The following is a 26,745-nucleotide window of genomic DNA, read 5'->3' as shown; positions in this document are numbered from 1 at the left end:
TCTGACTCCAGATCAGAAGGTTGCGAGTTCAAATTACGTTCGGGTCAAATTTTTTTATTATTTTCATCTATCTGTTTATCTACCTATTTGTCTGTGTACATTGACTTGTCTCTTTACCTGTGCTTCGTCGACTCAAGGCCGAGCAAAACATGCTACCACGTGTGTGCGAACGGCTAGACTAAGTGGACTCGGTGGTTACACGGTAGCATGTCTGACTCCAGATCAGAAGGTTGCGTGTTCGAATCACGTCCGGGTCAAGTTCTCTTTGTTATTTTTTTCATCTATCTTTCTATCTACTTATTTGTCTGTCTACATTGACTTGTCTCTTTACCTGTGCTTCATCGACAGAAGGCCGAACAAAACATGCTACCGCGTGTGTGCGAAGGGCTACCCTATAAACGGACTCGGTGGTGCAACGGTACCACGGCTGACTCCAGATCAGAAGGTTGTGTGTTCGAATCACGTCAGTGTCAAATTCTCTTTTTTGTTATTTTTATCTATCTATCTACTTATTTGTCATTCTACAATGACTTGTTCCTTTACCTGTGCTTCGTCGATAGACGGCCGTGCAAAACATGCTACCGCGTGTGTGCGAACGGCTACCCTAAGCGGACTTGGTGGCGCAACTTTAGCGCGTCATACTCCAGATCAGAAGGTTGCGTGTTCGAGCCTTGTGTGGGTCAAATTCTCTTTTTTAATATTTTTATCTGTCTGTCTACTGATTTGTCTTTCTATAATAACTTGTCTCTTTATCTGTGCTGCATCGACAGAAGGCCGAGCAAAACATGCTACCACGTGTGTGCGAACGGCTACGCTAAGTGGACTTGGTGGTGACACGGTAGCACGTCTGACTCAAGATCAGAAGGTCTCGTGTTCGAATCACGTCCGGGTCAAAATCTCTTTTTTACTATTTTCATCTACCTGTCTATCTACTTATTTGTCTGTCTACAGTGAGTTGTCCCTTTACTTGGGACTCATCGACAGAAGGCTGAGCAAAACATGCTACAACGTTTGTGCGAACGGCTACCCTAAGCGGACTCGGTGGCGCAACGGTAGCGCGTCTGACTCCAGATCAGAAGGTTGCGTGTTCAAATCACGTCTGGGTCAAATTCTCTCTTTTATTATTTTCAACTATCTGTCTATCTACTTATTTGTCTGTCTACAATGACTTGTCTCTTTACCTGTCCTTCATCAACAGAAGGCCGTGCAAAACATGCTACCACCTGTGTGCAACGCCTACCCTAAGCGGACTCGATGGCGAACTGGTAGCGCGTCCGACTCCAGATCAGAAGGTTGCGTGTTTGAACCGCGTGCGGGTCAAACTCTCCCTTTTAATATTTTCATCTATCTGTCTACTACTTATTTGTCTGTCTACAATGACTTTTCTCTTTAGCTGTGCTTTATCGACAGAAGGACGAGCAAAACATGCTACCACGTGTGTGCGAACGGCTACCCTAAACGGACGTGGTGGTGACACGGTAGCACGTCTGACTCCAGATCAGAAGGTTGGGAGTTTGAATCACGTCCGGGTCAAATTCGCTTTTTGATTATTTTCATCTATCTGTCTATGTACCTATTTCTTTGTCTACAATGACTTGTCTCTTTACCTGTGCTTCATCGACAGTAGCCCGAGCACAACATGCTACCGCGTGTGTGCGAATGGCTACTATAAGTGGACTCGGTGGCGACCCGGTAGCACGTCTGACTCCAGATCAGAAAGTTGCGTGTTCAAATCACGTGTGAGTCAAATTCTCTTTTATATTATTTTCATCTATCTGTCTAGGTTGCGTGTTCTAATCACGTCCGGATCAAATTCTCTTTTTATTATTTTCATATATCTGTCTATCTACCCTTTTGTCTTTCTGCAATGATTTCTTCCTTTACCTGTGCTTCGTCGAGAGAAGGCCGTGCAAAACATGCTACCGCGTGTGTGCGAACGGCTACCCTAAGCGGACTCGGTGGCGCAACCTTAGCACGTTTGACTCCAAATCAGAAGGTTGCGTGTTCTGATCGCGTCCGGGTCTCTTTATATAAATTTCATCTATCTGTTTATCTACTTATTTGTCCTTCTACAATGACTTGTCAATTTACCTTTGTTTCGTCGACAGAAGGCCGTGCAAAACATGCTACCGCGTATGTGCGAACGGCAACCCTGAACGGACTCGGTGGCGCAATGGTAGCGCGTCTGACTCCAGATCAGACGGTTGCGTGTTCTAATCACGTCTGGGTCAAATTCTCTTTTTATTATTTTTATCTATCTGTCTGTCTACTTATTTGTCTGCCTACAATGACTTGTCTCTTTACCTGTGCTTCATCGACATAAGGCCGTGCAAAACATGCTACCACGTGTGTGCAACGCCTACCCTAAGCGGACTCGATGGCGAACTGGTAGCGCGTCTGACTCCAGATCAGAAGGTTGTGTGTTCGAATCACGTTTGGGTCAAATTCTCTTTTTATTATTTTCATCTATCTGAATATCTACTTATTTGTCTGTCTACAATGACTTGTCCCTTTACTTGGGACTCATCGACAGAAGCCCGAGCAAAACATGCTACCGCGTGTGTGCGAATGGCTACTATAAGTGGACTCGGTGCCGACCCGGTAGCACGTCTGACTCCAGATCAGAAAGTTGCGTGTTCGAATCACGTCGGGGTCAAGTTCTCTTTTCTATTTTCATCTATTTGTCTATCTACTTATTTGTACTTATTTGTCTGTCCACAATGACTTGTCTCTTTACCTGTGCTTCATCGACAGAAGGCCGTGCAAAACATGCTACCACGTGTGTGCGAACGTCTGCCCAAAGCGCACTCGGTGGCGCAACTGTAGCGCGGCTGACTCCCGATCAGAAGGTTGCGTGTTCTAATCACGTCTGGGTCAAATTTTCTTTTTAATATTTTCATTTATCTGTCTGTCTACTTATTTGTCTGCCTACAATGACTTGTCTCGTTACCTGTGCTTCATCGACATAAGGCCGTGCAAAACATGCGACCAAGTTTGTGCGAACGGCTACCCTATGCGGACTCGCTGGCGCAACTTTAGCACGTCTGACTCCAGATCAGAAGGTTGCGTGTTCTAATCACGTCCGTGTCAAATTCTCTTTTTGTTATTTTCATTTATCTGTCTATCTACCTATTTTTTCGTCTACAATGACTTGTTCTTTACCTGCGCTTCGTTGACAGAAGGCCATGCAAAACCTGCTACCGCATGTGTGTGAACGGCCACCCTAAATGGACTCGGTGGCGCAACGGTAGCCCGTCTGACTCCAGATCAGAGGGTTGCGTGTTTGAATCACGTTCGGGTCAAATTCTCTATTTTATTATTTTCATCTATCTGTCTATCTACCTATTTGTCTGTCTACAATGACTCTTTTCTTTAACTGTGCTTCATTGACAGAAGGCCGAGCAAAACATGCTACCACGAGTGTGTGAACGTCTGCCCTAAACGGACGTGGTGGCGACACGGTAGCACGTCTGACTCCAGATCAGAAGGTTGCGAGTACGAATTACGTTCGGGTCAAATTTTTTTTATTATTTTCATCTATCTGTTTATCTACCTATTTGTCTGTCTACATTGACTTGTCTCTTTACCTGTGCTTCATCGACTCTAGGCCGAGCAAAACATGCTACCGCGTGTGTGCGAACGGCTAGACTAAGTGGACTCGGTGGCGACACGGTAGCATATCTGACTCCGGATCAGAAGGTTGCGTGTTCGAATCACGTCCGGGTCAAGTTCTCTTTGTTATTTTTTCATCTATCTGTCTATCTACTTATTTGTCTGTCTACATTGACTTGTCTCTTTACCTGTGCTTCATTGACAGAAGGCCGAACAAAACATGCTACCGCGTGTGTGCGAAGGGCTACCCTATAAAGGGACTCGGTGGTGCAACGGTACCACGGCTGACTCCAGATCAGAAGGTTGTGTGTTCGAATCGCGTCCGGGTCAAATTCTCTTTTTATTATATTCATCTCTCTGTCTATCTACTCTTTTGTCTGTCTACAATGACTTGTCTCTTTACCTGGGATTCATCGACAGAAGGCCGAGAAAAACATGCTACAACGTGTGTACGAACGGCTACACTAAGCGGACTCGGTGGTGAAACGGTAGCGCGTCTGACTCTAGATCAGAATGTTAAGTGTTTGAATCACGTCCAAGTGAAATTCTCTTTTTTATTATTTTCATCTATCTGTCTATCTACTTATTTGTCTGTCTACAATGACTTGTCTCTTTACCTGTGCTTCATCGACATAAGGCCGTGCAAAACATTCTACCACGTTTGTGCGAACGGCTGGACTAAGTGGACTCGGTGGCGACACGGTAGCATGTCTGACTTCAGATCAGAAAGTTTTGTGTTCCAATCACGTCCAGGTCCAGTTCACTTTTTTATTTTTTTCATCTATCTGTCTATCTACTTATTTGTATTTCTACAATGACTTGTCTCTTTACCTGTGCTTCATCGACAGAAGGCCGAGCATTACATGCTACCACGTGTGTGCGAACGGCTGCCCTGAGCAAACTCGGTGGTGCAACGGTACCACGACAGACTCCAGACCAGAAGGTTGTGTGTTCGAATCACGTCCGTGTCAAATTCTCTTTTTATTATTTTCATCTATCTGTCTATCTACTTATGTGTCCTTCTACAATGATTTGTTCTTTTACCTGTGCTTCGCCGAGAGAAGGCTGTGCAAAACATGCTACCGCGTGTGTGCGAACGGCAACCCTAAGCGGACTCTGTGGCGAACTGGTAGTGCGTCTGACACCAGATCAGAAAGTTGCGTGTTCGAATGACGTCCGGGTCAAATTCTCTTTTTTTATATTTTCATCTGTCTATGTACTTATTTGTCTGTCTACAATGACTTGTCCCTGTACCTGTGCTTCGTCGACAGAAGGCCGTGCAAAACATGCTACCTCGTATGTGTGAACGGCGACCCTAAATGGACTCGGTGGCGCAACGGTAGCACGTCTGACTCCATATCAGAAGGTTGCGTGTTCGAATCACGTCCGGGTCAAGTTCTCTTTTTTATTATTTTCATCTATCTGTCTATCTACTTATTTGTCTGTCTACAATGACTTGTCTCTTTACCTGTGCTTAATCGACAGAAGGTCGAGCAAAACATGCTACCGCTGGTGTGCGAAGGGCTACCCTTTAGGTGGACTCGGTTGCGCAACGGTACCACGTCTGACTCCATTCAGAAGAATGCGTGTTCAAATCACGTCTGCGTCAAATTGTCTTTTTTGTTATTTTTATCTGTCTATCTACTTATTTGTCATTCTACAATGACTTGTTCCTTTACCTGTGCTTCGTCGATAGAAGGCTGTGCAAAACATGCTACCGCGTGTGTGCGAACGGCTACCCTAAGCGGACTTGGTGGCGCAACTTTAGCGCGTCATACTCCAGATCAGAAGGTTGCGTGTTCGAGCCTTGTGCGGGAAAATTCTCTTTTTAAATCTTTTTATCTGTCTGTCTACTTATTTGTCTGTCTATAATGAATTGTCTCTTTATCTGTGCTGCATCGACAGAAGGCCGAGCAAAACATGGTACCACGTGTGTGCGAACGGCTACACTAAGTGGACTCGGTGGCGACACGGTAGCACGTCTGACTCTAGATCAGAAGGTCTCGTGTTCGAATCAAGTCCGGGTCAAGTTCTCTTTTTTACTATTTTCATCTATCTGTCTATCTACTTATTTGTCTGTCTCCAGTGACTCTTTTCTTTAGCTGTGCTTCATCGAAAGAAGGCCAGGCAAAACATGCTACCACGTGTGTGCAACGCCTACCCTAAGCGGACTCGGTGGCGAACTGGTAGCGCGTCCGACTCCAGATCAGAAGGTTGCGTGTGCGAACCGCGTGCGGGTCAAGTTCGCTTTTTGATTATTTTCATCTATCTGTCTATGTACCTATTTGTCTGTCTACAATGACTTGTCTCTTTACCTGTGCTTCATCGACAGAAGCCCGAGCAAAACATGCTACCGCGTGTGTGCGAATGGCTACTATAAGTGGACTCGGTGGCGACCCGGTAGCACGTCTGACCTCAGATCAGAAAGTTGCGTGTTCGAATCACGTCGGGGTCAAGTTCTCTTTTTTATTTTCATCTATTTGTCTATCTACTTATTTGTACTTATTTGTCTGTCCACAATGACTTGTCTCTTTACCTGTGCTTCATCGACAGAAGGCCGTGCAAAACATGCTACCAAGTTTGTGCGAACGGCTACCCTATGCGGACTCGCTGGCGCAACTTTAGCACGTCTGACTCCAGATCAGAAGGTTGCGTGTTCTAATCACGTCCGTGTCAAATTCTCTTTTTGTTATTTTCATCTATCTGTCTATGTACTTATTTGTCTGTCTACAATGACTTGTCCCTTTAGCTGTGCTTCATCGACAGAAGGCCATGCAAAACATGCTACCACGTGTGTGCAACGCCTACTCTAAGCGGACTCGGTGGCGAACTGGTAGCGCGTCCGACTCCAGATCCGACGGTTGCGTGTTCGAACCACTTGCGGGTCAAACTCTCTCTTTTATTATTTTTATATATCTGTCTATCTACTTATTTGTCTGTCTACAATGACTCTTCTCTTTAGCTGTGCTTCATCGACACAAGGCCGAGCAAAACATGCTACCACGTGTGTGCGAACAGCTACCCTAAACGGACGTGGTGGCGACACGGTAGCACGTCTGACTCCAGATCAGAAGGTTGCGAGTTCGAATTACGTTCGGGTCATATTTTTTTTTATTATTTTCATCTATCTGTTTATCTACCTATTTGTCTGTCTACAATGACTTGTCTCTTTACCTGTGCTTCATCGACTCAAGGCCGAGAAAAACTGGCTACCGCGTTGGTGCGAACGGCTAGACTAAGTGGACTCGGTGGCGACACGGTAGCATGCCTGACTCCAGATCAGAAGGTTGTGTGTTAGAATCACGTCCGGGTCAAATTCTTTTTTTAATATTTTCATCCATCTGTTTATCTACTCTTTTGTCTCTCTACAATGACTTGTCTCTTTACCTGCGATTCATCGACAGAAGGCCGAGAAAAACATGCTACCAAGTGTGTACGAACGGCTACACTAAGCGGACTCGGTGGCGAAACGGTAGCGCGTCTGACTCTAGATCAGAAGGTTAAGTGTTCGAATCACGTCCAAGTGAAATTCTTTTTTTTATTATTTTCATCTATCTGTCTAGCTACTCTTTTGTCTGTCTACAATGACCTGTCTCTTTACCTGTGCTTCATCGACAGAAGGCCAAGGAAAACAAAAATTGCTCCTCGAAGAATGTAGATTGCCCGGCACGTTTCTTGAAGATATTCGCGCGTTGAAAAGTAAAATTGAGCGGTTCGATGTCGAAAGATACCGTGGTGCTATGGTTCGGGCAAGAGCCGAGCGACTGATAACGGCAGAAGCACCGTCAAAAAGGGCGTTGGGCTCAGAAAAGTGGCATGCGCGTCGTAATCAGATAACAGAAATTGAACACGAGGGTGAGGTCAGCGATGTCGCAGATGTTATCGAGCGTGCTTTCTTTGAGCACTTCCATGGTTTATTCGCCGCCAGCTCAGTTGATGTCGATCGTTTTAAAAAAGATTTTTTACCGCTGATGCCGAAGCTTGACAATAATGCAAAAGAATTATTGGAGGAACCCATTTCGGAAGAGGAAGTTAACAGTGCTATTGAAAGTATGCATCCCGGGAAATCGCCTGGCCCTGATGGCCTGACTTCCGCCTTTTATAAGTGTTTCAAGTTTGAAATAACACCAGTCTTAGCCGACGTTTATAATGAGGCATTCGAGCTGAAAATATTACCCCCGTCCTTTTCATCATCTCACACTGTTCTTATACCAAAATCGGAAGACCCCGTTGCACTGCGCAAAGTAAATTCTTACCGCCCAATCTGCCTCACTAATGGAGATTACAAGATATTCATGAAAATCCTAGCTAAAAGGTTGCAAACAGTCATTACGGAGCTCGTGGGGCCGCATCAGACGTGCGGCATTAAAGGTCGAACTATCCTCACGAATATACACGCAGCTCGGAGCATCCTCGAATGTTGCGACGCTATTGGTGCGCGAGTCGCAATGCTGCAAATCGACCTCGAGAAGGCTTTTGACAGGGTGCCTCATGAAATTCTGCTGTGCATCCTAGATTATGTGAGTTTAGGGAAAATAATCAAAGAGGGGGTTGTCATGGCGTACCGAGACTGCTCAACGCGGCTAATCGTTAACAAGGTGGTGGGGAAGCGCATCCCAGTCAAGCGTTCGGTCCGTCAGGGTTGTCCTCTCTCACCACTATTGTTTTGTTTGTACATAGAGTCCTTTTGTTTGAGTGTCATAAAGAATGACTGTGTTCGTGGGTTTAAGCTGCACGAGGTTGAAGTCCAACTGTTGGCGTATGCGGACGATTTTGCCATTTTTTGCGCGGACTCTGACAGCATAGCAGATGCTGTCAAATGCGTTACTAACTTCTGTGTTGCAAGTGGCAGCGCTGTAAACTGGGGAAAATGCCTTGGCTTTTGGCACGGTGACTGGGCAGAAACCCCAGACAGTTTTGCCAGCATAAGGTTTGTTACGACACCGGTGAAATACTTGGGTGCCCCCCTCGAATGCTACAAAGACAGCGACTCGTACTGGAGGAGCCAAGTGGATAACCTGCGGGAAAGAGTGAACAAGTGGAATGGCTGGAATTGGTCTATGTTTTCTAAAGCCACAATTTGCAACATATTCTTAGTGAGTAAAATTTGGTATATCTTACAAGTCTTACATTGTTCAAGGGTAAACATCCAAAAATTTCACCGTGTGTTCGCTGTCTTTGTGTGGGAATCGTCTTGGGAAAGATCGAGTCGGACCAATTTATTTCTTCGAGTGCGAAATGGAGGACTCGGCTTGTCGCATTTGTTTTTAAGACAGGTAGTCAATCGGTTTTGTTTCTTTAGAGACGTCGACAACCCATTCCTTCGCACTGTCTGTCAACTTCGCCTGGGGCAACACTTGCCTAACATGGTTGTATCAACCTGCAGCGTACCTGGTGGTGTTTATGGCTTTCTCCGCGAAGTTGTACTTTCTTGTAGGTTTCTGTCAGTGCGGTTTTCACTTGAATACTTGAGTCAAGTCCGACGAAGAAAGTTCTACAAGGACCTACGTGATGTGTTTTTACCAGTGCCTTTGTATCGGTCCCTTTACAATGTGTGCCATGGCCACACTGTACTAAAGCGCGTCAAGGCGATGAAAATATCGCCAGGTGCTAAGAATTTCTTTTTTAAATTACATACCGGTACGCTGACCGTCAAAACCTGGATGGCTGCAAAGGGGTTTTACGTTCCTTGGGGCACGCATTGCATAATATGCAGAAAGGAGGAGACAATTGAGCATGTATTCATTGACTGCTGGGATGCTGTTTTTCTTTGGGACGTGCTCCAGCGCACGATCAAAAAAGACTTCCCCATTGATGCATATGGTATCCGCTATTTGCAAATACAAAGTGACGATGGTACCCCATATGATATGATAATGCTTATGGCTCTTCATAGCATTTGGAAATCCAGGATGGCAGCCATGCACTTTGATGTAGATGCACGAGCACCCACCCAGTACTTCAAAAAGTATATAAGAAATTTTGTGGATGAACAAAAGTTGGAGGAATTCCCCCCCAGAATGGTTGCCGCGCGTCGAATTACTATCGACGATAAAAACATTTTAACAGATGCGTGGCCACATCGTTTGAGCCACGGTTTTTACAATGTTTTGGATTGTGTTGTGTATCAGTTAATATGTGTATTGTTTACGTGAGCCGAAAACAGGCAATAAAGAAAAAAAAGGCCAAGCAAAACATGCTACCACGTGTGTGCGAACGGCTACCCTAAGAGGACTCTGAGGCGCAACGATAGCACGTCAGACTCCAGATCAGAAGGTTGCGTGTTCGAATCACGTCTGGGTGAAATTATTTCTTTTTTAATTTTCATTTATCTGTCTATCTACTTATTGGTCTGTCTACAATGACTTGTCTCTTTACCATTGCTTCATCGATAGAAGGCCGACCAAAGCATTCTATCTACCACGTGTGTGCGAACGGCAATCCTAAGCGGACTCTGTGGCGAACCGGTAGTGCGTCTGACACCAGATCAGAAGGTTGCGTGTGCGAATCACGTCCGGGTCAAATTCTCTTTTTAAATATTTTCATCTATCTGTCTATCTACTTATTTGTCTGTCTACAATGACTTGTCCCTTTACCTGTGCTTCATCGACAGAAGGCCGAGCAAAACATGCTACCGCGTGTGTGCGAAGGGCAACTCGGTGGCGCAACGGTAGTGCTTCTGACACCAGATCAGAAAGTTGCGTGTTCGAATGACGTCCGGGTCAAATTCTCTTTTTTATATTTTCATCTGTCTATGTACTTATTTGTCTGTCTACAATGACTTGTCCCTTTACCTGTGCTTCGTCGACAGAAGGCCGTGCAAAACATGCTACCTCGTGTGTGTGAACGGCGACCCTAAACGGACTCGGTGGCGCAACGGTAGCACATCGGACTCCATATCAGAAGGTTGCGCGTTCGAATCACGTCCGGGTCAAGTTCTCTTTTTTATTATTTTCATCTATCTGTCTATCTACTCTTTTGTCTGTCTACAATGACTTGTCTCTTTACCTGTGCTTCATCGACAGAAGGCCGAGCAAAACATGCTACCGCGTGTGTGCGAAGGGCAACTCTATAAGCGGACTTGGTGGCGCAACGGTACCACGTCTGACTCCAGATCAGAAGGTTGTGTGTTCGAATCACGTTTGGGTCAAATTCTCTTTTTATTATTTTCATCTATCTGAATATCTACTTATTTGTCTGTCTACAGTGACTCTTCTCTTTAGCTGTGCTTCATCGACAGAAGGCCATGCAGAACATGCTACCACGTGTGTGCAACGCCTACCCTAAGCGGACTCGGTGGCGAACTGGTAGCGCGTCCGACTCCAGATCAGACGGTTGCGTGTTCGAACCACGTGCGGGTCAAACTCTCTCTTTTATTATTTTTATATATCTGTCTATCTACTTATTTGTCTGTCTACAATGACTCTTCTCTTTAGCTGTGCTTCATCGACAGAAGGCCATGCAGAACATGCTACCACGTGTGTGCAACGCCTACCCTAAGCGGACTCGGTGGCGAACTGGTAGCGCGTCCGACTCCAGATCAGACGGTTGCGTGTTCGAACCACGTGCGCGTCAAACTCTCTCTGTTATTATTTTTATATATCTGTCTATCTACTTATTTGTCTGTCTACAATGACTCTTTTCTTTAGCTGTGCCTCATCGACAGGAGGCCGAGCGAAACATGCTACCGCGTGTGTGCGAAGGGCAACTCTATAAGCGGACTTGGTGGCGCAACGGTACCTCGTCTGACTCCAGATCAGAAGGTTGTGTGTTCGAATCACGTTTGGGTCAAATTCTCTTTTTATTATTTTCATCTATCTGAATATCTACTTATTGTCTGTCTACAGTGACTCTTCTCTTTAGCTGTGCTTCATCGACAGAAGGCCATGCAGAACATGCTACCACGTGTGTGCAACGCCTACCCTAAGCGGACTCGGTGGCGAACTGGTAGCGCGTCCGACTCCAGATCAGACGGTTGCGTGTTCGAACCACGTGCGGGTCAAACTCTCTCTTTTATTATTTTTATATATCTGTCTATCTACTTATTTGTCTGTCTACAATGACTCTTCTGTTTAGCTGTGCTTCATCGACACAAGGCCGAGCAAAACATGCTACCACGTGTGTGCGAACGGCTACCCTAAACGGACGTGGTGGCGACACGGTAGCACGTCTGACTCCAGATCAGAAGGTTGCGAGTTCGAATTACGTTCGGGTCAAATTTTTTTTATTATTTTCATCTATCTGTTTATCTACCTATTTGTCTGTCTACAATAACTTGTCTCTTTACCTGTGCTTCATGGACTCAAGGCGGAGAAAAACTTGCTACCGCATTGGTGCGAACGGCTAGACTAAGTGGACTCGGTGGCGACACGGTAGCATGCCTGACTCCAGATCAGAAGGTTGTGTGTTAGAATCACGTCCGGGTCAAATTCTTTTTTTAATATTTTCATCCATCTGTTTATCTACTCTTTTGTCTCTCTACAATGACTTGTCTCTTTACCTGCGATTCATCGACAGAAGGCCGAGAAAAACATGCTACCAAGTGTGTACGAACGGCTACACTAAGCGGACTCGGTGGCGAAACGGTAGCGCGTCTGACTCTAGATCAGAAGGTTAAGTGTTCGAATCACGTCCAAGTGAAATTCTCTTTTAAATATTTTCATCTATCTGTCTATCTACTTATTTGTCTGTCTACAATGACTTGTCCCTTTACCTGTGCTTTATCGACAGAAGGCCGAGCAAAACATGCTACCGCGTGTGTGCGAAGGGCAACCCTATCAACGGACTCGGTGGTGCAACGGTACCACGGCTGACTCCAGATCAGAAGGATGTGTGTTCGAATCACGTCCGGGTCAAATTCATTTTTTATTATTTTCATCTATCTGTCTATCTACTCTTTTGTCTCTCTGCAATGACTTGTCTCTTTACCTGGGATTCATCGACAGAAGGCCGAGAAAAACATGCTACCACGTGTGTACGAACGGCTACACTAAGCGGACTCGGTGGCGCAACTTTAGCACGTCTGACTCCAGATACGAAGTATAAGTGTTCGAATCACGTCCGGGTCAAATTCTCTTTTAGATGCGGAGCATCTTATACTCGCGCCTTGTGTTGCGCCGTCCGCGCCGTCCGCACCGCTTCTCGAACATTCGACAGCTGACGCGCGCGCATGCGCCGTCGCGCCGTCGCCCACTCTTCCACCATCTGTGCATCCCTTCCTCCTCTACACACCGCGCGCGCTTCACTCCTCCACCATCTGTGCACCCTTCCTCCTCTACACACCGCGTTCGACATCTACAATTCTCCTGATTCTCCAGTGGACGCGCATGTGGCGTCGCGCTTCGAGAACATTCAACAGCTGACAGTGCATGCGCCGTCGTGCTGTATATATACTCAAGGTCGGCGCTCGCTCGCTCAGTTGCCGCTCGTCGTTTGGTTTGTACGGCACGTCGACGTCCAAGGTCGCGGTGAAATGAATTCCAACGAATCCACAAACACAATGATCGACGTCCCTTCGACCAGCGCCGCCCTTTCGCATACGTGTTCGTGTTCACTCATTTAACACCCCCTCCTACAACCACGTTAAGTAATTAGCCATCGACCCAAGTAAGTCGCAATTTAACACCCCATTTCACAACCACGTTAACCAATTTAGCCATCGACCCAAGTAAGTCGCACTTTAACACCCTGTTAACCAATTTATGGTCCGCATCCTCCTCAGTGTTCCCCCGAGGGAAGCTGCGGGCAATTTTTTTATTATGTTCATCTATCTGTCTATCTACTTATTTGTCTGTCTGCAATGACTTGTCCCTTCACCTGTGCTTCATCGACAGAAGGCCGAGCAAAACTTGCTACCGCGTGTGTGCGAACGGCTACCCTAAGGGGACTCGGTGGCGCAACCTTGGCACGTCTGACTCCAGATCAGAAGGTTGCGTGTTCTAATCACGTCTGGGTCAAGTTCTCTTTTTAATATTTTCATCTATCTGTCTATCTACTTATTTGTCTGTCTACAATGACTTGTCTCTTCACCTTTGCTTCATCAATAGAAGGCCGACCAAAACATTCTACCGCGTGTGTGCGAACGGCAACCCTAAGCGGACTCAGTGGCGAACCGGTAGCGCGTCTGACACCAGATCAGAAAGTTGCGTGTTCGAATCACGTCTGCGTCAAATTCTCTTTTTTGTTATTTTTATCTGTCTATCTACTTATGTGTCCTTCTACAATGATTTGTTCCTTTACCTGTGCTTCGCCGAGAGAAGGCCGTGCAAAACATGCTACCGCGTGTGTGCGAACGGCCACCCTAAGCGGACTCTGTGGCGAACCGGTAGTGCTTCTGACACCAGATCAGAAAGTTGCGTGTTCGAATGACGTCCGGGTCAAATTCTCTTTTTTATATTTTCATCTGTCTATGTACTTATTTGTCTGTCTACAATGAGTTGTCCCTTTACCTGTGCTTCGTCGACAGAAGGCCGTGCAAAACATGCTACCTCGTGTGTGTGAACGGCGACCCTAAACGGACTCGGTGGCGCAACGGTAGCACGTCGGACTCCATATCAGAAGGTTGCGTGTTCGAATCACGTCCGGGTCAAGTTCTCTTTTTTATTATTTTCATCTATCTGTCTATCTACTTATTTGTCTGTCTACAATGACTCTTCTCTTTAGCTGTGCTTCATCGACACAAGGCCGAGCAAAACATGCTACCACGTGTGTGCGAACGGCTACCCTAAGCGGACGTGGTGGTGACACGGTAGCACGTCTGACTCCTGATCAGAAGGTTGCGAGTTCGAATTACGTTCGGGTCAAATTTTTTTTTATTATTTTCATCTATCTGTTTATCTACCTATTTGTCTGTCTACAATGACTTGTCTCTTTACCTGTGCTTCATGGACTCAAGGCCGAGAAAAACTTGCTACCACGTTGGTGCGAACGGCTAGACTAAGTGGACTCGGTGGCGACACGGTAGCATGCCTGACTCCAGATCAGAAGGTTGTGTGTTAGAATCACGTCCGGGTCAAATTCTTTTTTTATTATTTTCATCCATCTGTTTATCTACTCTTTTGTCTCTCTACAATGACTTGTCTCTTTACCTGCGATTCATCGACAGAAGGCCGAGAAAAACATGCTACCAAGTGTGTACGAACGGCTACACTAAGCGGACTCGGTGGCGAAACTGTAGCGCGTCTGACTCTAGACCAGAAGGTTAAGTGTTCGAATCACGTCCAAGTGAAATTCTCTTTTTTATTATTTTCATCTATCTGTCTAGCTACTCTTTTGTCGGTCTACAATGACCTGTCTCTTTACCTGTGCTTCATCGACAGAAGGCCAAGCAAAACATGCTACCACGTGTGTGCGAACGGCTACCCTAAGAGGACTCTGAGGCGCAACGATAGCACGTCAGACTCCAGATCAGAAGGTTGCGTGTTCGAATCACGCCTGGGTGAAATTATTTCTTTTTTAATTTTCATTTATCTGTCTATCTACTTATTGGTCTGTCTACAATGACTTGTCTCTTTACCATTGCTTCATCGATAGAAGGCCGACCAAAGCATTCTATCTACCACGTGTGTGCGAACGGCAATCCTAAGCGGACTCTGTGGCGAACCGGTAGTGCGTCTGACACCAGATCAGAAAGTTGCGTGTTCGAATGACGTCCGGGTCAAATTCTCTTTTTATGAATTTCATCTATCTGTTTATATACTTATTTGTCCTTTTACAATGACTTGTCCCTTTACCTTTGCTTCGTCGACAGAAGGCCGTGCAAAACATGCTACGCGTATGTGCGAACGGCGACCCTGAACGGACTCGGTGGCGCAACGGTAGCGCGTCTGACTCCAGATCAGAAGGTTGCGTGTTCGAATCACGTCCGGGTCAACATCTGTTTTTAAATATTTTCATCTATCTGTCTATCTACTTATTTGTCTGTCTACAATGACTTGTCCCTTTACCTGTGCTTCATCGACAGAAGGCCGAGAAAAACATGCTACCACGTGTGTGCGAAGGGCAACCCTATCAACGGACTCGGTGGTGCAACGGTACGACGGCTGACTCCAGATCAGAAGGATGTGTGTTCGAATCACGTCCGGGTCAAATTCTTTTTTTATTATTTTCATCTATCTGTCTATCTACTCTTTTGTCTCTCTGCAATGACTTGTCTCTTTACCTGGGATTCATCGACAGAAGGCCGAGAAAAACATGCTACCACGTTTGTACGAACGGCTACACTAAGCGGACTCGGTGGCGCAACTTTAGCACGTCTGACTGCAGATACGAAGTATAAGTGTTCGAATTACGTCCGGGTCAAATTCTCTTTTAGATGCGGAGCATCTTATACTCGCGCCTTGTAGTGCGCCGTCCGCGCCGTCCGCGCCGTCCGCACCGCTTCTCGAACATTCGACAGCTGACGCGCGCGCATGCGCCGTCGCGCCGTCGCCCACTCTTACACCCTCTGTGCATCCCTTCCTCCTCTACACACCGCGCGCGCTTCACTCCTCCACCATCTGTGCACCCTTCCTCCTCTACACACCGCGTTCGACATCTACAATTCTCCTGATTCTCCAGTGGACGCGCATGTGGCGTCGCGCTTCGAGAACATTCAACAGCTGACAGTGCATGCACCGTCGTGCTGTATATATACTCAAGGTCGGCGCTCGCTCGCTCAGTTGCCGCTCGTCGTTTGGTTTGTATGGCACGTCGACGTCCAAGGTCGCGGTGAAATGAATTCCAACGAATCCACAAACACAATGATCGACGTCCCTTCGACCAGCGCCGCCCTTTCGCATACGTGTGTACGTGTTCACTCATTTAACACCCCCTCCTACAACCACGTTAACCAATTTAGCCATCGACCCAAGTAAGTCGCAATTTAACACCCCATTTCACAACGACGTTAACCAATTTAGCCATCGACCCAAGTAAGTCGCACTTTAACACCCTGTTAACCAATTATATGGTCCGCATCCTCCTCAGTGTTCCCCCTAAAGAAGCTGCGGGCAATTTTTTTTATTATGTTCATCTATCTGTCTATCTACTTATTTGTCTGTCTGCAATGACTTGTCCCTTCACCTGTGCTTCATCGACAGAAGGCCGAGCAAAACTTGCTACCGCGTGTGTGCGAACGGCTACCCTAAGGGGACTCGGTGGCGCAACCTTGGCACGTCTGACTCCAGATCAGAAGGTTGCGTGTTCTAATCACGTCTGGGTCAAATTCTCTTTTTAATATTTTCGTCTATCTGTCTATCTACTTATTTTTCTGTCTACAATGACTTGTCTCTTTACCTTTGCTTCATCAATAGAAGGCCGACCAAAACATTCTACCGCGTGTGTGCGAACGGCAACCCTAAGCGGAGTCTGTGGCGAACCGGTAGCGCGTCTGACACCAGATCAGAAAGTTGCGTGTTCGAATCACGTCTGCGTCAAATTCTCTTTTTTGTTATTTTTATCTGTCTATCTACTTATTTGTCATTCTACAATGACTTGTTCCTTTACCGGTGCTTCGTCGATAGAAGGCCGTGAAAAACATGCTACCGCGTGTGTGCGAACGGCTACCCTAAGCGGACTTGGTGGCGCAACATTAGCGCATCATACTCCAGATCACAAGGTTGCGTGTTCGAGCCTTGTGCGGGTCAAATTCTCTTTTTTATTATTTTTATCTGTCTGTCTACTTATTTGTCTGTCTATAATGACTTGTCTCTTTATCTGTGCTGCATCGACAGAAGGCTGAGCAAAACATGCTACCACGTGTGTGCGAACGGCTACACTAAGTGGACTCGGTGGCGACACGGTAGCACGTCTGACTCTAGATCAGAAGGTCTCGTGTTCGAATCACGTCCGGGTCAAGTCATCTTTTCTACTATTTTCATCTATCTGTCTATCTACTTATTTTTCTGTCTACAGTGACTCTTCTCTTTAGCTGTGCTTCATCGACAGAAGGCCAGGCAAAACATGCTACCACGTGTGTGCAACGCCTACCCTAAGCGGACTCGGTGGCGAACTGGTAGCGCGTCATACTCCAGATCAGAAGGTTGCGTGTTCGAGCCTTGTGCGGGTCAAATTCTCTTTTTTATTATTTTTATCTGTCTGTCTACTTATTTGTCTGTCTACAATGACTCTTCTCTTTAGCTTTGCTTCATCGACAGAAGGCCGAGCAAAACATGCTACCACGTGTGTGCGAACGGCTACCCTAAACGGACGTGGTGGCGACACGGTAGCACGTCTGTCTCCAGATCAGAAGGTTGCGAGTTTGAATCACGTCCGGGTCAAATTCGCTTTTTGATTATTTTCATCTATCTGTCTATGTACCTATTTGTCTGTCTACAATGACTTGTCTCTTTACCTGTGCTTCATCGACAGAAGCCCGAGCAAAACATGCTACCGCGTGTGTGCGAATGGCTACTATAAGTGGACTCGGTGGCGACCCGGTAGCACGTCTGACTCCAGATCAGAAAGTTGCGTGTTCTAATCACGTCTGGGTCAAATTCTCTTTTTATTATTTTCATCTATCTGTCTGTCTACTTATTTGTCTGCTTACAATCACTTGTCTCTTTACCTGTGCTTCATCGATATAAGGCCGTGCAAAACATGCTACCGCGTGTGTGCGAACGGCTACCCTAAGCGGACTCGGTGGCGCAACCTTAGCACGTCTGACTCCAAATCAGAAGGTTGCGTGTTCTAATCACGTCCGGGTCAAATTCTTTTTTATAAATTTCATCTATCTGTCTATCTACTCATTTGTCTGTCTACATTGACTAGTCTCTTTACCTGTGCTTCATCGACAGAAGGCCGAACAAAACATGCTACCATGTGTGTGCCAAGGGCTACCCTATCAACGGACTCGGTGGTGCAACGGTACCACGGCTGACTCCAGATCAGAAGGTTGTGTGTTCGAATCACGTCCGGGTCAAATTCTCTCTTTAATAATTTCATCTGTCTGTCTATCTACTCTTTTGTCTCTCTACAATGACTTGTCTCTTTACCTGGGATTCATCGACAGAAGGCCGAGAAAAACATGCTACCACGTGTGTACGAACGGCTACACTAAGCGCACTCGGTGGCGCAACTTTAGCACGTCTGACTCCAGATCAGAAGTATAAGTGTTCGAATCACGTCCGTGTCAAATTCTCTTTTTATTATTTTCATCTATCTGTCTATCTACTTATTTGTCTGTCTACAATGACTTGTCTCTTTACCTTTGCTTCATCGATAGAAGGCCGAGCAAAACTTTCTACCGCGTGTGTGCGAACGGCAACCCTAAGCGGACTCTGTGGTGAACCGGTAGCGCGTCTGACACCAGATAAGAAAGTTGCGTGTTCGAATGACGTCTGGGTCAAATTCTCTTTTTTATATTTTCATCTGCCTATGTACTTATTTGTCTGCCTACAATGACTTGTCTGTTTACCTGTGCTTCATCGACAGAAGGCCGAGCAAAACATGCTACCGCTGGTGTGCGAACGGCTAGACTAAGTGTACTCGGTGGCGACACGGTAGCATGTCTGACTCCAGATCAGAAGGTTGCGTGTTCGAATCACGTCCGGGTCAAGTTCTCTTTGTTATTTTTTTATCTATCTGTATATCTACTTATTTGTCTGTTTACATTGACTTGTCTCTTTACCTGTGCTTCATCGACAGAAGGCCGAACAAAACATGCTACCGCGTGTGTGCGAAGGGCTACCCTATAAACAGACTCGGTGGTGCAACGGTACCACGGCTGACTCCAGATCGGAAGGTTGTGAGTTCAAATCGCGTCCGGGTCAAATTCTCTTTTTATTATTTTCATCTATCTGTCTATCTACTCTTTTGTCTGTCTACAATGACTTGTCTCTTTACCTTTGCTTCATCGATAGAAGGCCGACCAAAACACTGTCTACCACGTGTGTGCGAACGGCAACCCTAAGCGGACTCTGTGGCGAACCGGTAGCGCGTCTGACACCAGATCAGAAAGTTGCGTGTTCGAATGACGTCCGGGTCAAATTCTCTTTTTATGAATTTCATCTATCTGTTTATCTACATATTTGTCCTTCTGCAATGACTTGTCCCTTTACCTTTGCTTCGTCGACAGAAGGCCGTGCAAAACATGCTACCGCGTATGTGCGAACGACGAACCTGAACGGACTCGGTGGCGCAACGGTAGCGCGTGTGACTCCAGATCAGAAGGTTGCGTGTTCGAATCACGTCCGAGTCTAATTCTCTTTTTAAATATTTTCATCTATCTGTCTATCTACTTATTTGTCTGTCTACAATGACTTGTACCTTTACCTGTGCTTCATCGACAGAAGGCCGAGCAAAACATGCTACCGCGTGTGTGCGAAGGGCAACCCTATAAGCGGACTTGGTGGCGCAACGGTACCACGTCTGACTCCAGATCAGAAGGTTGTGTGTTCGAATCACGTTTGGGTCAAATTCTCTTTTTATTATTTTCTTCTATCTGACTATCTACTTATTTGTCTGTCTACAATGACTTGTCTCTTTACCTGTGCTTCATCGACAGAAGGCCGAGCAAAACATGCTACCGCAGGTTTGCGAAGGGCTACCCTTTAGGCGGACTGGGTTGCGCAACGGTACCACGTCTGACTCCATTCAGATGGTTGCAGGTTCGAATCACGTCTGCGTCAAATTCTCTTTTCTGTTATTTTTATCTGTCTATCTACCTGTTTGTCTTTCTGCAATGACTTGTTCCTTTACCTGTGCTTCATCGACAGAAGGCCGAGCAAAACATGCTACCGCGTGTGTGCGAACGGCTACCCTAAGCGGACTCGGTGGCGCAACTTTAGCACGTCTGACTCCAGATCAGAAGGTTGCGTGTTCTAATCACGTCCGTGTCAAATTCTCTTTTTATTATTTTCATCTAGCTGCCTATCTACTTATTTGTCCTTCTACAATGATTTGTTCCTTTACCTGTGCTTCATCAATAGAAGGCCGACCAAAACACTCTACCGCGTGTGTGCGAACGGCAACCCTAAGCGGACTCTGTGGGGAACCGGTAGCGCGTCTGACACCAGATCAGAAAGTTGCGTGTTCGAATGACGTCCGGGTCAAATTCTCTTTTTTATATTTTCATCTTCCTATGTACTTATTTGTCTGTCTACAATGACTTGTCTGTTTACCTGTGCTTCATCGACAGAAGGCCGAGCAAATCATGCTACCACTGGTGTGCGAAGGGCTACCCTTTAGGCGGACTCGGTTGCGCAACGGTACCACGTCTGACTCCATTCAGAAGGTTGCGTGTTCGAATCACGTCTGCGTCAAATTTTCTTTTTTGTTATTTTTATCTGTCTATCTACTTATTTGTCATACTACAATGACTTGTTCCTTTACCTGTGCTTCGTCGATAGAAGGACGTGCAAAACATGCTACCGCGTGTGTGCGAACGGCTACCCTAAGTGGACTTGGTGGCGCAACTTTAGCGCGTCATACTTCAGATCAGAAGGTTGCGTGTTCGAACCTTGTGCGGGTCAAATTCTCTTTTTTAATATTTTTATCTGTCTGTCTACTTATTTGTCTGTCTATAATGACTTGTCTCTTTATCTGTGCTGCATCGACAGAAGGCCGAGCAAAACACGCTACCGCAGGTGTGCGAATGGCTACCATTTAGGCGGACTCGGTTGCGCAACGGTACCACGTATGACTCCATTCAGAAGGTTGCGTGTTCGAATCACGTCTGGGTCAAGTTCTCTTTTTTACTATTTTCGTCGATCTGTCTATCTACTTATTTGTCTGTCTACAGTGACTCTTCTCTTTAGCTGTGCTTCATCGACAGAAGGCCGAGCAAAACATGCTACCGCGTGTGTGCGAATGGCTACCATAAGTGGACTCGGTGGCGACTCGGTATCACGTCTGACTCAAGATCAGAAAGTTGCGTGTTCGAATCACGTCCGGGTCAAGTTCTCTTTTCTGTTATTTTCGTCTATCTGCCTAAATACTTATTTGTCTGTCCACAATGACTTGTCTTTTTACCTGTGCTTCATCGACAGAAGGCCGTGCAAAACATGCTACCGCGTGTGTGCGAACGGCTACCCTAAGCGGACTCGCTGGCGCAAGATTAGCACGTCTGACTCCAGATCAGAAGGTTGCGTGTTCTAATCACGTCCGGATCAAATTCTCTTTTTATTATTTTCATCTATCTGTCTATCTACTTATTTGTCTTTCTGAAATGACTTGTTCCGTTGCCTGTGCTTCATCGACTGAAGGCCGAGCAAAACATGCTACCGCGTGTGTGCGAACGGCTACCCTAAGCGGACTCGGTGGCGCAACTTTAGCACGTCTGACTCCAGATCAGAAGGTTGCGTGTTCTAATCACGTCCGTGTCAAATTCTCTTTTTATTATTTTCATCTATCTGTCTATCTACTTATTTGTCCTTCTACAATGATTTGTTCCTTTACCTGTGCTTCGTCGAGAGAATGCCGTGCAAAACATGCTACCGCGTGTGTGCGAACGGCTACCCTAAGTGGACTCGGTGGCGCAACCTTAGCACGTCTGACTCCAAATCAGAAGGTTGCGTGTTCTAATCACGTCCGGGTCAAATTCTTTTTTTATGAATTTCATCTATCTGTCTATCTACCTATTTGTCTGTCTACAATGACTCTTCTCTTTAGCTGTGCTTCATCGACAGAAGGCCGAGCAAAACATGCTACCACGTGTGTGTGAACGTCTACCCTAAACAGACGTGGTGGCGACACGGTAGCACGTCTGACTCCAGATCAGAAGGTTGCGAGTTAGAATTACGTTCGGGTCAAATTTTTTTATTATTTTCATCTATCTGTTTATCTACCTATTGGTCTTTCTACATTGACTTGTCTCTTTACCTGTGCTTCATCGACTCAAGGCCGAGCAAAACATGCCACCGCGTGTGTGCGAACGGCTAGACTCAGTGGACTCGGTGGCGACACGGTAGCATGTCTGACTCCGGATCAGAAGGTTGCGTGTTCGAATCACGTCCGGGTCAAGTTCTCTTTGTTATTTTTTCATCTATCTGTCTATCTACTCATTTGTCTGTCTACATTGACTTGTCTCTTTACCTGTGCTTCATCAACAGAAGGCCGAACAAAACATGCTATCGCGTGTGTGCGAAGGGCTACCCTATCAACGGACTCGGTGGTGCAACGGTACCACGGCTGACTCCAGATCAGAGGGTTTTGTGTTCGAATCACGTCCGGGTCAAATTCTCTTTTTATTATTTTCATCTATCTGGCTATCTAATCTTTTGTCTCTCTACAATGACTTGTCTCTTTACCTGGGATTCATCGACAGAAGGCCGAGAAAAACATGTTACCACGTGTGTACGAACGGCTACACTAAGCGGACTCGGTGGCGCAACTTTAGCACGTCTGACTCCAGATCAGAAGTATAAGTGTTCGAATCACGTCCAAGTGAAATTCTCTTTTTTATTATTTTCATCTATCTGTCTATCTACTTATTTGTCTGTCTACAATGACTTGTCTCTTTACCTGTGCTTCATCGACAAAAGGCCGAACAAAACATGCTACTGCGTGTGTGCGAAGGGCTACCCTATCAACGGACTCGGTGGTGCAACGGTACCACGGCTGACTCCAGATCAGAAGGTTGTGTGTTCGAATCACGTCCGGGTCAAATTCTCTTTTTATAATGTTCATCTATATGTCTATCTACTTATTTGTCCTTCTACAATGATTTGTTCCTTTAGCTGTGCTTCGCCGAGAGAAGGCCGTGCAAAACATGCTACCGCGTGTGTGCGAACGGCTACCCTAAGTGGACTCGGTGGCGCAACTTTAGCACGTCTGACTCCAGATCAGAAGGTTGCGTGTTCTAATCACGTCCGGGTCAAATTCTCTTTTTAATTTTTTCATCTATCTGTCTATCTTCTTATTTGTCTGTCTACAATGACTTGTCTCTTTACCTTTGCTTCATCAATAGAAGGCCGACGAAAACATTCTACCGCGTGTGTGCGAACGACAACCCTAAGCGGATTCTGTGGCGAACCGGTAGCGCGTCTGACACCAGATCAGAAAGTTGCGTGTTCGAATGACGTCCGGGTCAAATTCTCTTTTTTATATTTTCATCTGTCTATGTACCTATTTGTCTGTCTACAATGACTTGTCTGTTTACCTGTGCTTCATCGACAGAAGGCCGAGCAAGACATGCTACCGCTGGTGTGCGAAGGGCTACCCTTTAGGCGGACTGGGTTGCGCAACGGTACCACGTCTGACTCCATTCAGAAGGTTGCGTGTTGGAATCACGTCTGTGTCAAATTCTCTTTTTTGTTATTTTTAACTGTCTATATTCTTATTTGTCATTCTACAATGACTTGTTCCTTTACCTGTGCCTCGTCGACAGAAGGCCGTGCAAAACATGCTACCGCGTGTGTGCGAACGGCTACCCTAAGCGGACTTGGTGGCGCAACTTTAGCGCGTCATACTCCAGATCAGAAGGTTGCGTGTTCGAGCCTTGTGCGGGTCAAATTCTCTTTTTTATTATTTTTATCTGTCTGTCTACTTATTTGTCTGTCTACAATGACTCTTCCCTTTAGCTTTGCTTCATCGACAGAAGGCCGAGCAAAACATGCTACCACGTGTGTGCGAACGGCTACCCTAAACGGACGTGGTGGCGACACGGTAGCACGTCTGTCTCCAGATCAGAAGGTTGCGAGTTTGAATCACGTCCGGGTCAAATTCGCTTTTTGATTATTTTCATCTATCTGTCTATGTACCTATTTGTCTGTCTACAATGACTTGTCTCTTTACCTGTGCTTCATCGACAGAAGCCCGAGCAAAACATGCTACCGCGTGTGTGCGAATGGCTACTATAAGTGGACTCGGTGGCGACCCGGTAGCACGTCTGACTCCAGATCAGAAAGTTGCGTGTTCTAATCACGTCTGGGTCAAATTCTCTTTTTATTATTTTCATCTATCTGTCTGTCTACTTATTTGTCTGCTTACAATCACTTGTCTCTTTACCTGTGCTTCATCGATATAAGGCCGTGCAAAACATGCTACCGCCTGTGTGCGAACGGCTACCCTAAGCGGACTCGGTGGCGCAACCTTAGCACGTCTGACTCCAAATCAGAAGGTTGCGTGTTCTAATCACGTCCGGGTCAAATTCTTTTTTATAAATTTCATCTATCTGTCTATCTACTCATTTGTCTGTCTACATTGACTAGTCTCTTTACCTGTGCTTCATCGACAGAAGGCCGAACAAAACATGCTACCATGTGTGTGCCAAGGGCTACCCTATCAACGGACTCGGTGGTGCAACGGTACCACGGCTGACTCCAGATCAGAAGGTTGTGTGTTCGAATCACGTCCGGGTCAAATTCTCTCTTTATTAATTTCATCTGTCTGTCTATCTACTCTTTTGTCTCTCTACAATGACTTGTCTCTTTACCTGGGATTCATCGACAGAAGGCCGAGAAAAACATGCTACCACGTGTGTACGAACGGCTACACTAAGCGCACTCGGTGGCGCAACTTTAGCACGTCTGACTCCAGATCAGAAGTATAAGTGTTCGAATCACGTCCGTGTCAAATTCTCTTTTTATTATTTTCATCTATCTGTCTATCTACTTATTTGTCTGTCTACAATGACTTGTCTCTTTACCTTTGCTTCATCGATAGAAGGCCGAGCAAAACTTTCTACCGCGTGTGTGCGAACGGCAACCCTAAGCGGACTCTGTGGTGAACCGGTAGCGCGTCTGACACCAGATAAGAAAGTTGCGTGTTCGAATGACGTCTGGGTCAAATTCTCTTTTTTATATTTTCATCTGCCTATGTACTTATTTGTCTGCCTACAATGACTTGTCTGTTTACCTGTGCTTCATCGACAGAAGGCCGAGCAAAACATGCTACCGCTGGTGTGCGAACGGCTAGACTAAGTGTACTCGGTGGCGACACGGTAGCATGTCTGACTCCAGATCAGAAGGTTGCGTGTTCGAATCACGTCCGGGTCAAGTTCTCTTTGTTATTTTTTTATCTATCTGTATATCTACTTATTTGTCTGTTTACATTGACTTGTCTCTTTACCTGTGCTTCATCGACAGAAGGCCGAACAAAACATGCTACCGCGTGTGTGCGAAGGGCTACCCTATAAACAGACTCGGTGGTGCAACGGTACCACGGCTGACTCCAGATCGGAAGGTTGTGAGTTCAAATCGCGTCCGGGTCAAATTCTCTTTTTATTATTTTCATCTATCTGTCTATCTACTCTTTTGTCTGTCTACAATGACTTGTCTCTTTACCTTTGCTTCATCGATAGAAGGCCGACCAAAACACTGTCTACCACGTGTGTGCGAACGGCAACCCTAAGCGGACTCTGTGGCGAACCGGTAGCGCGTCTGACACCAGATCAGAGTTGCGTGTTCGAATGACGTCCGGGTCAAATTCTCTTTTTATGAATTTCATCTATCTGTTTATCTACATATTTGTCCTTCTGCAATGACTTGTCCCTTTACCTTTGCTTCGTCGACAGAAGGCCGTGCAAAACATGCTACCGCGTATGTGCGAACGACGAACCTGAACGGACTCGGTGGCGCAACGGTAGCGCGTGTGACTCCAGATCAGAAGGTTGCGTGTTCGAATCACGTCCGAGTCTAATTCTCTTTTTAAATATTTTCATCTATCTGTCTATCTACTTATTTGTCTGTCTACAATGACTTGTACCTTTACCTGTGCTTCATCGACAGAAGGCCGAGCAAAACATGCTACCGCGTGTGTGCGAAGGGCAACCCTATAAGCGGACTTGGTGGCGCAACCTTAGCACGTCTGACTCCAAATCAAACGGTTGCGTGTTCTAATCACGTCCGGGTCAAATTCTTTTTTTATGAATTTCATCTATCTGTCTATCTACCTATTTGTCTGTCTACAATGACTTGTCTCTTTACCTTTGCTTCATCAATAGAAGGCCGACCAAAACACTCTACCGCGTGAGTGCGAACGGCTACCCTAAGCGGACTCGGTGGCGCAACCTTAGCACGTCTGACTCCAAATCAAACGGTTGCGTGTTCTAATCACGTCCGGGTCAAATTCTTTTTTTATGAATTTCATCTATCTGTCTATCTACCTATTTGTCTGTCTACAATGACTTGTCTCTTTACCTTTGCTTCATCAATAGAAGGCCGACCAAAACACTCTACCGCGTGTGTGCGAACGGCAACCCTAAGCGGACTCTGT

The 26,745-nt window shown here is 46.0% G+C and overlaps 13 non-coding genes across 13 annotated transcripts; all 13 read left to right on the top strand.

The window, feature by feature from the left end:
* The first annotated feature begins 1,035 nt into the window (after nt 1-1,035).
* TRNAW-CCA (transfer RNA tryptophan (anticodon CCA)) lies at nt 1,036-1,107 on the top strand. The gene has a single exon. It is a non-coding gene; the product is annotated as a tRNA-Trp (tRNA).
* A 1,052-nt stretch (nt 1,108-2,159) lies between these two features.
* Nucleotides 2,160-2,231, top strand: TRNAW-CCA (transfer RNA tryptophan (anticodon CCA)). Its single transcript has one exon. It is a non-coding gene; the product is annotated as a tRNA-Trp (tRNA).
* A 140-nt stretch (nt 2,232-2,371) lies between these two features.
* TRNAW-CCA (transfer RNA tryptophan (anticodon CCA)) lies at nt 2,372-2,443 on the top strand. Its single transcript has one exon. It is a non-coding gene; the product is annotated as a tRNA-Trp (tRNA).
* Nucleotides 2,444-3,230: 787 nt separating this feature from the next.
* Nucleotides 3,231-3,302, top strand: TRNAW-CCA (transfer RNA tryptophan (anticodon CCA)). The gene has a single exon. It is a non-coding gene; the product is annotated as a tRNA-Trp (tRNA).
* A 1,632-nt stretch (nt 3,303-4,934) lies between these two features.
* On the top strand, nt 4,935-5,006 carry TRNAW-CCA (transfer RNA tryptophan (anticodon CCA)). The gene has a single exon. It is a non-coding gene; the product is annotated as a tRNA-Trp (tRNA).
* Nucleotides 5,007-12,395: 7,389 nt separating this feature from the next.
* Nucleotides 12,396-12,467, top strand: TRNAW-CCA (transfer RNA tryptophan (anticodon CCA)). The gene has a single exon. It is a non-coding gene; the product is annotated as a tRNA-Trp (tRNA).
* A 1,661-nt stretch (nt 12,468-14,128) lies between these two features.
* On the top strand, nt 14,129-14,200 carry TRNAW-CCA (transfer RNA tryptophan (anticodon CCA)). Its single transcript has one exon. It is a non-coding gene; the product is annotated as a tRNA-Trp (tRNA).
* Nucleotides 14,201-15,411: 1,211 nt separating this feature from the next.
* TRNAW-CCA (transfer RNA tryptophan (anticodon CCA)) lies at nt 15,412-15,483 on the top strand. Its single transcript has one exon. It is a non-coding gene; the product is annotated as a tRNA-Trp (tRNA).
* Nucleotides 15,484-18,439: 2,956 nt separating this feature from the next.
* Nucleotides 18,440-18,511, top strand: TRNAW-CCA (transfer RNA tryptophan (anticodon CCA)). The gene has a single exon. It is a non-coding gene; the product is annotated as a tRNA-Trp (tRNA).
* A 1,206-nt stretch (nt 18,512-19,717) lies between these two features.
* On the top strand, nt 19,718-19,789 carry TRNAW-CCA (transfer RNA tryptophan (anticodon CCA)). The gene has a single exon. It is a non-coding gene; the product is annotated as a tRNA-Trp (tRNA).
* Nucleotides 19,790-23,122: 3,333 nt separating this feature from the next.
* Nucleotides 23,123-23,194, top strand: TRNAW-CCA (transfer RNA tryptophan (anticodon CCA)). Its single transcript has one exon. It is a non-coding gene; the product is annotated as a tRNA-Trp (tRNA).
* Nucleotides 23,195-24,819: 1,625 nt separating this feature from the next.
* TRNAW-CCA (transfer RNA tryptophan (anticodon CCA)) lies at nt 24,820-24,891 on the top strand. The gene has a single exon. It is a non-coding gene; the product is annotated as a tRNA-Trp (tRNA).
* Nucleotides 24,892-26,095: 1,204 nt separating this feature from the next.
* On the top strand, nt 26,096-26,167 carry TRNAW-CCA (transfer RNA tryptophan (anticodon CCA)). The gene has a single exon. It is a non-coding gene; the product is annotated as a tRNA-Trp (tRNA).
* Nucleotides 26,168-26,745: the final 578 nt, after the last annotated feature.

This window comes from Rhipicephalus microplus, chromosome 5, assembly GCF_043290135.1.
Source record: "Rhipicephalus microplus isolate Deutch F79 chromosome 5, USDA_Rmic, whole genome shotgun sequence".
NCBI lineage: Eukaryota > Metazoa > Arthropoda > Arachnida > Ixodida > Ixodidae > Rhipicephalus > Rhipicephalus microplus.
This window is presented reverse-complemented; position numbering and strand designations above follow the sequence as displayed.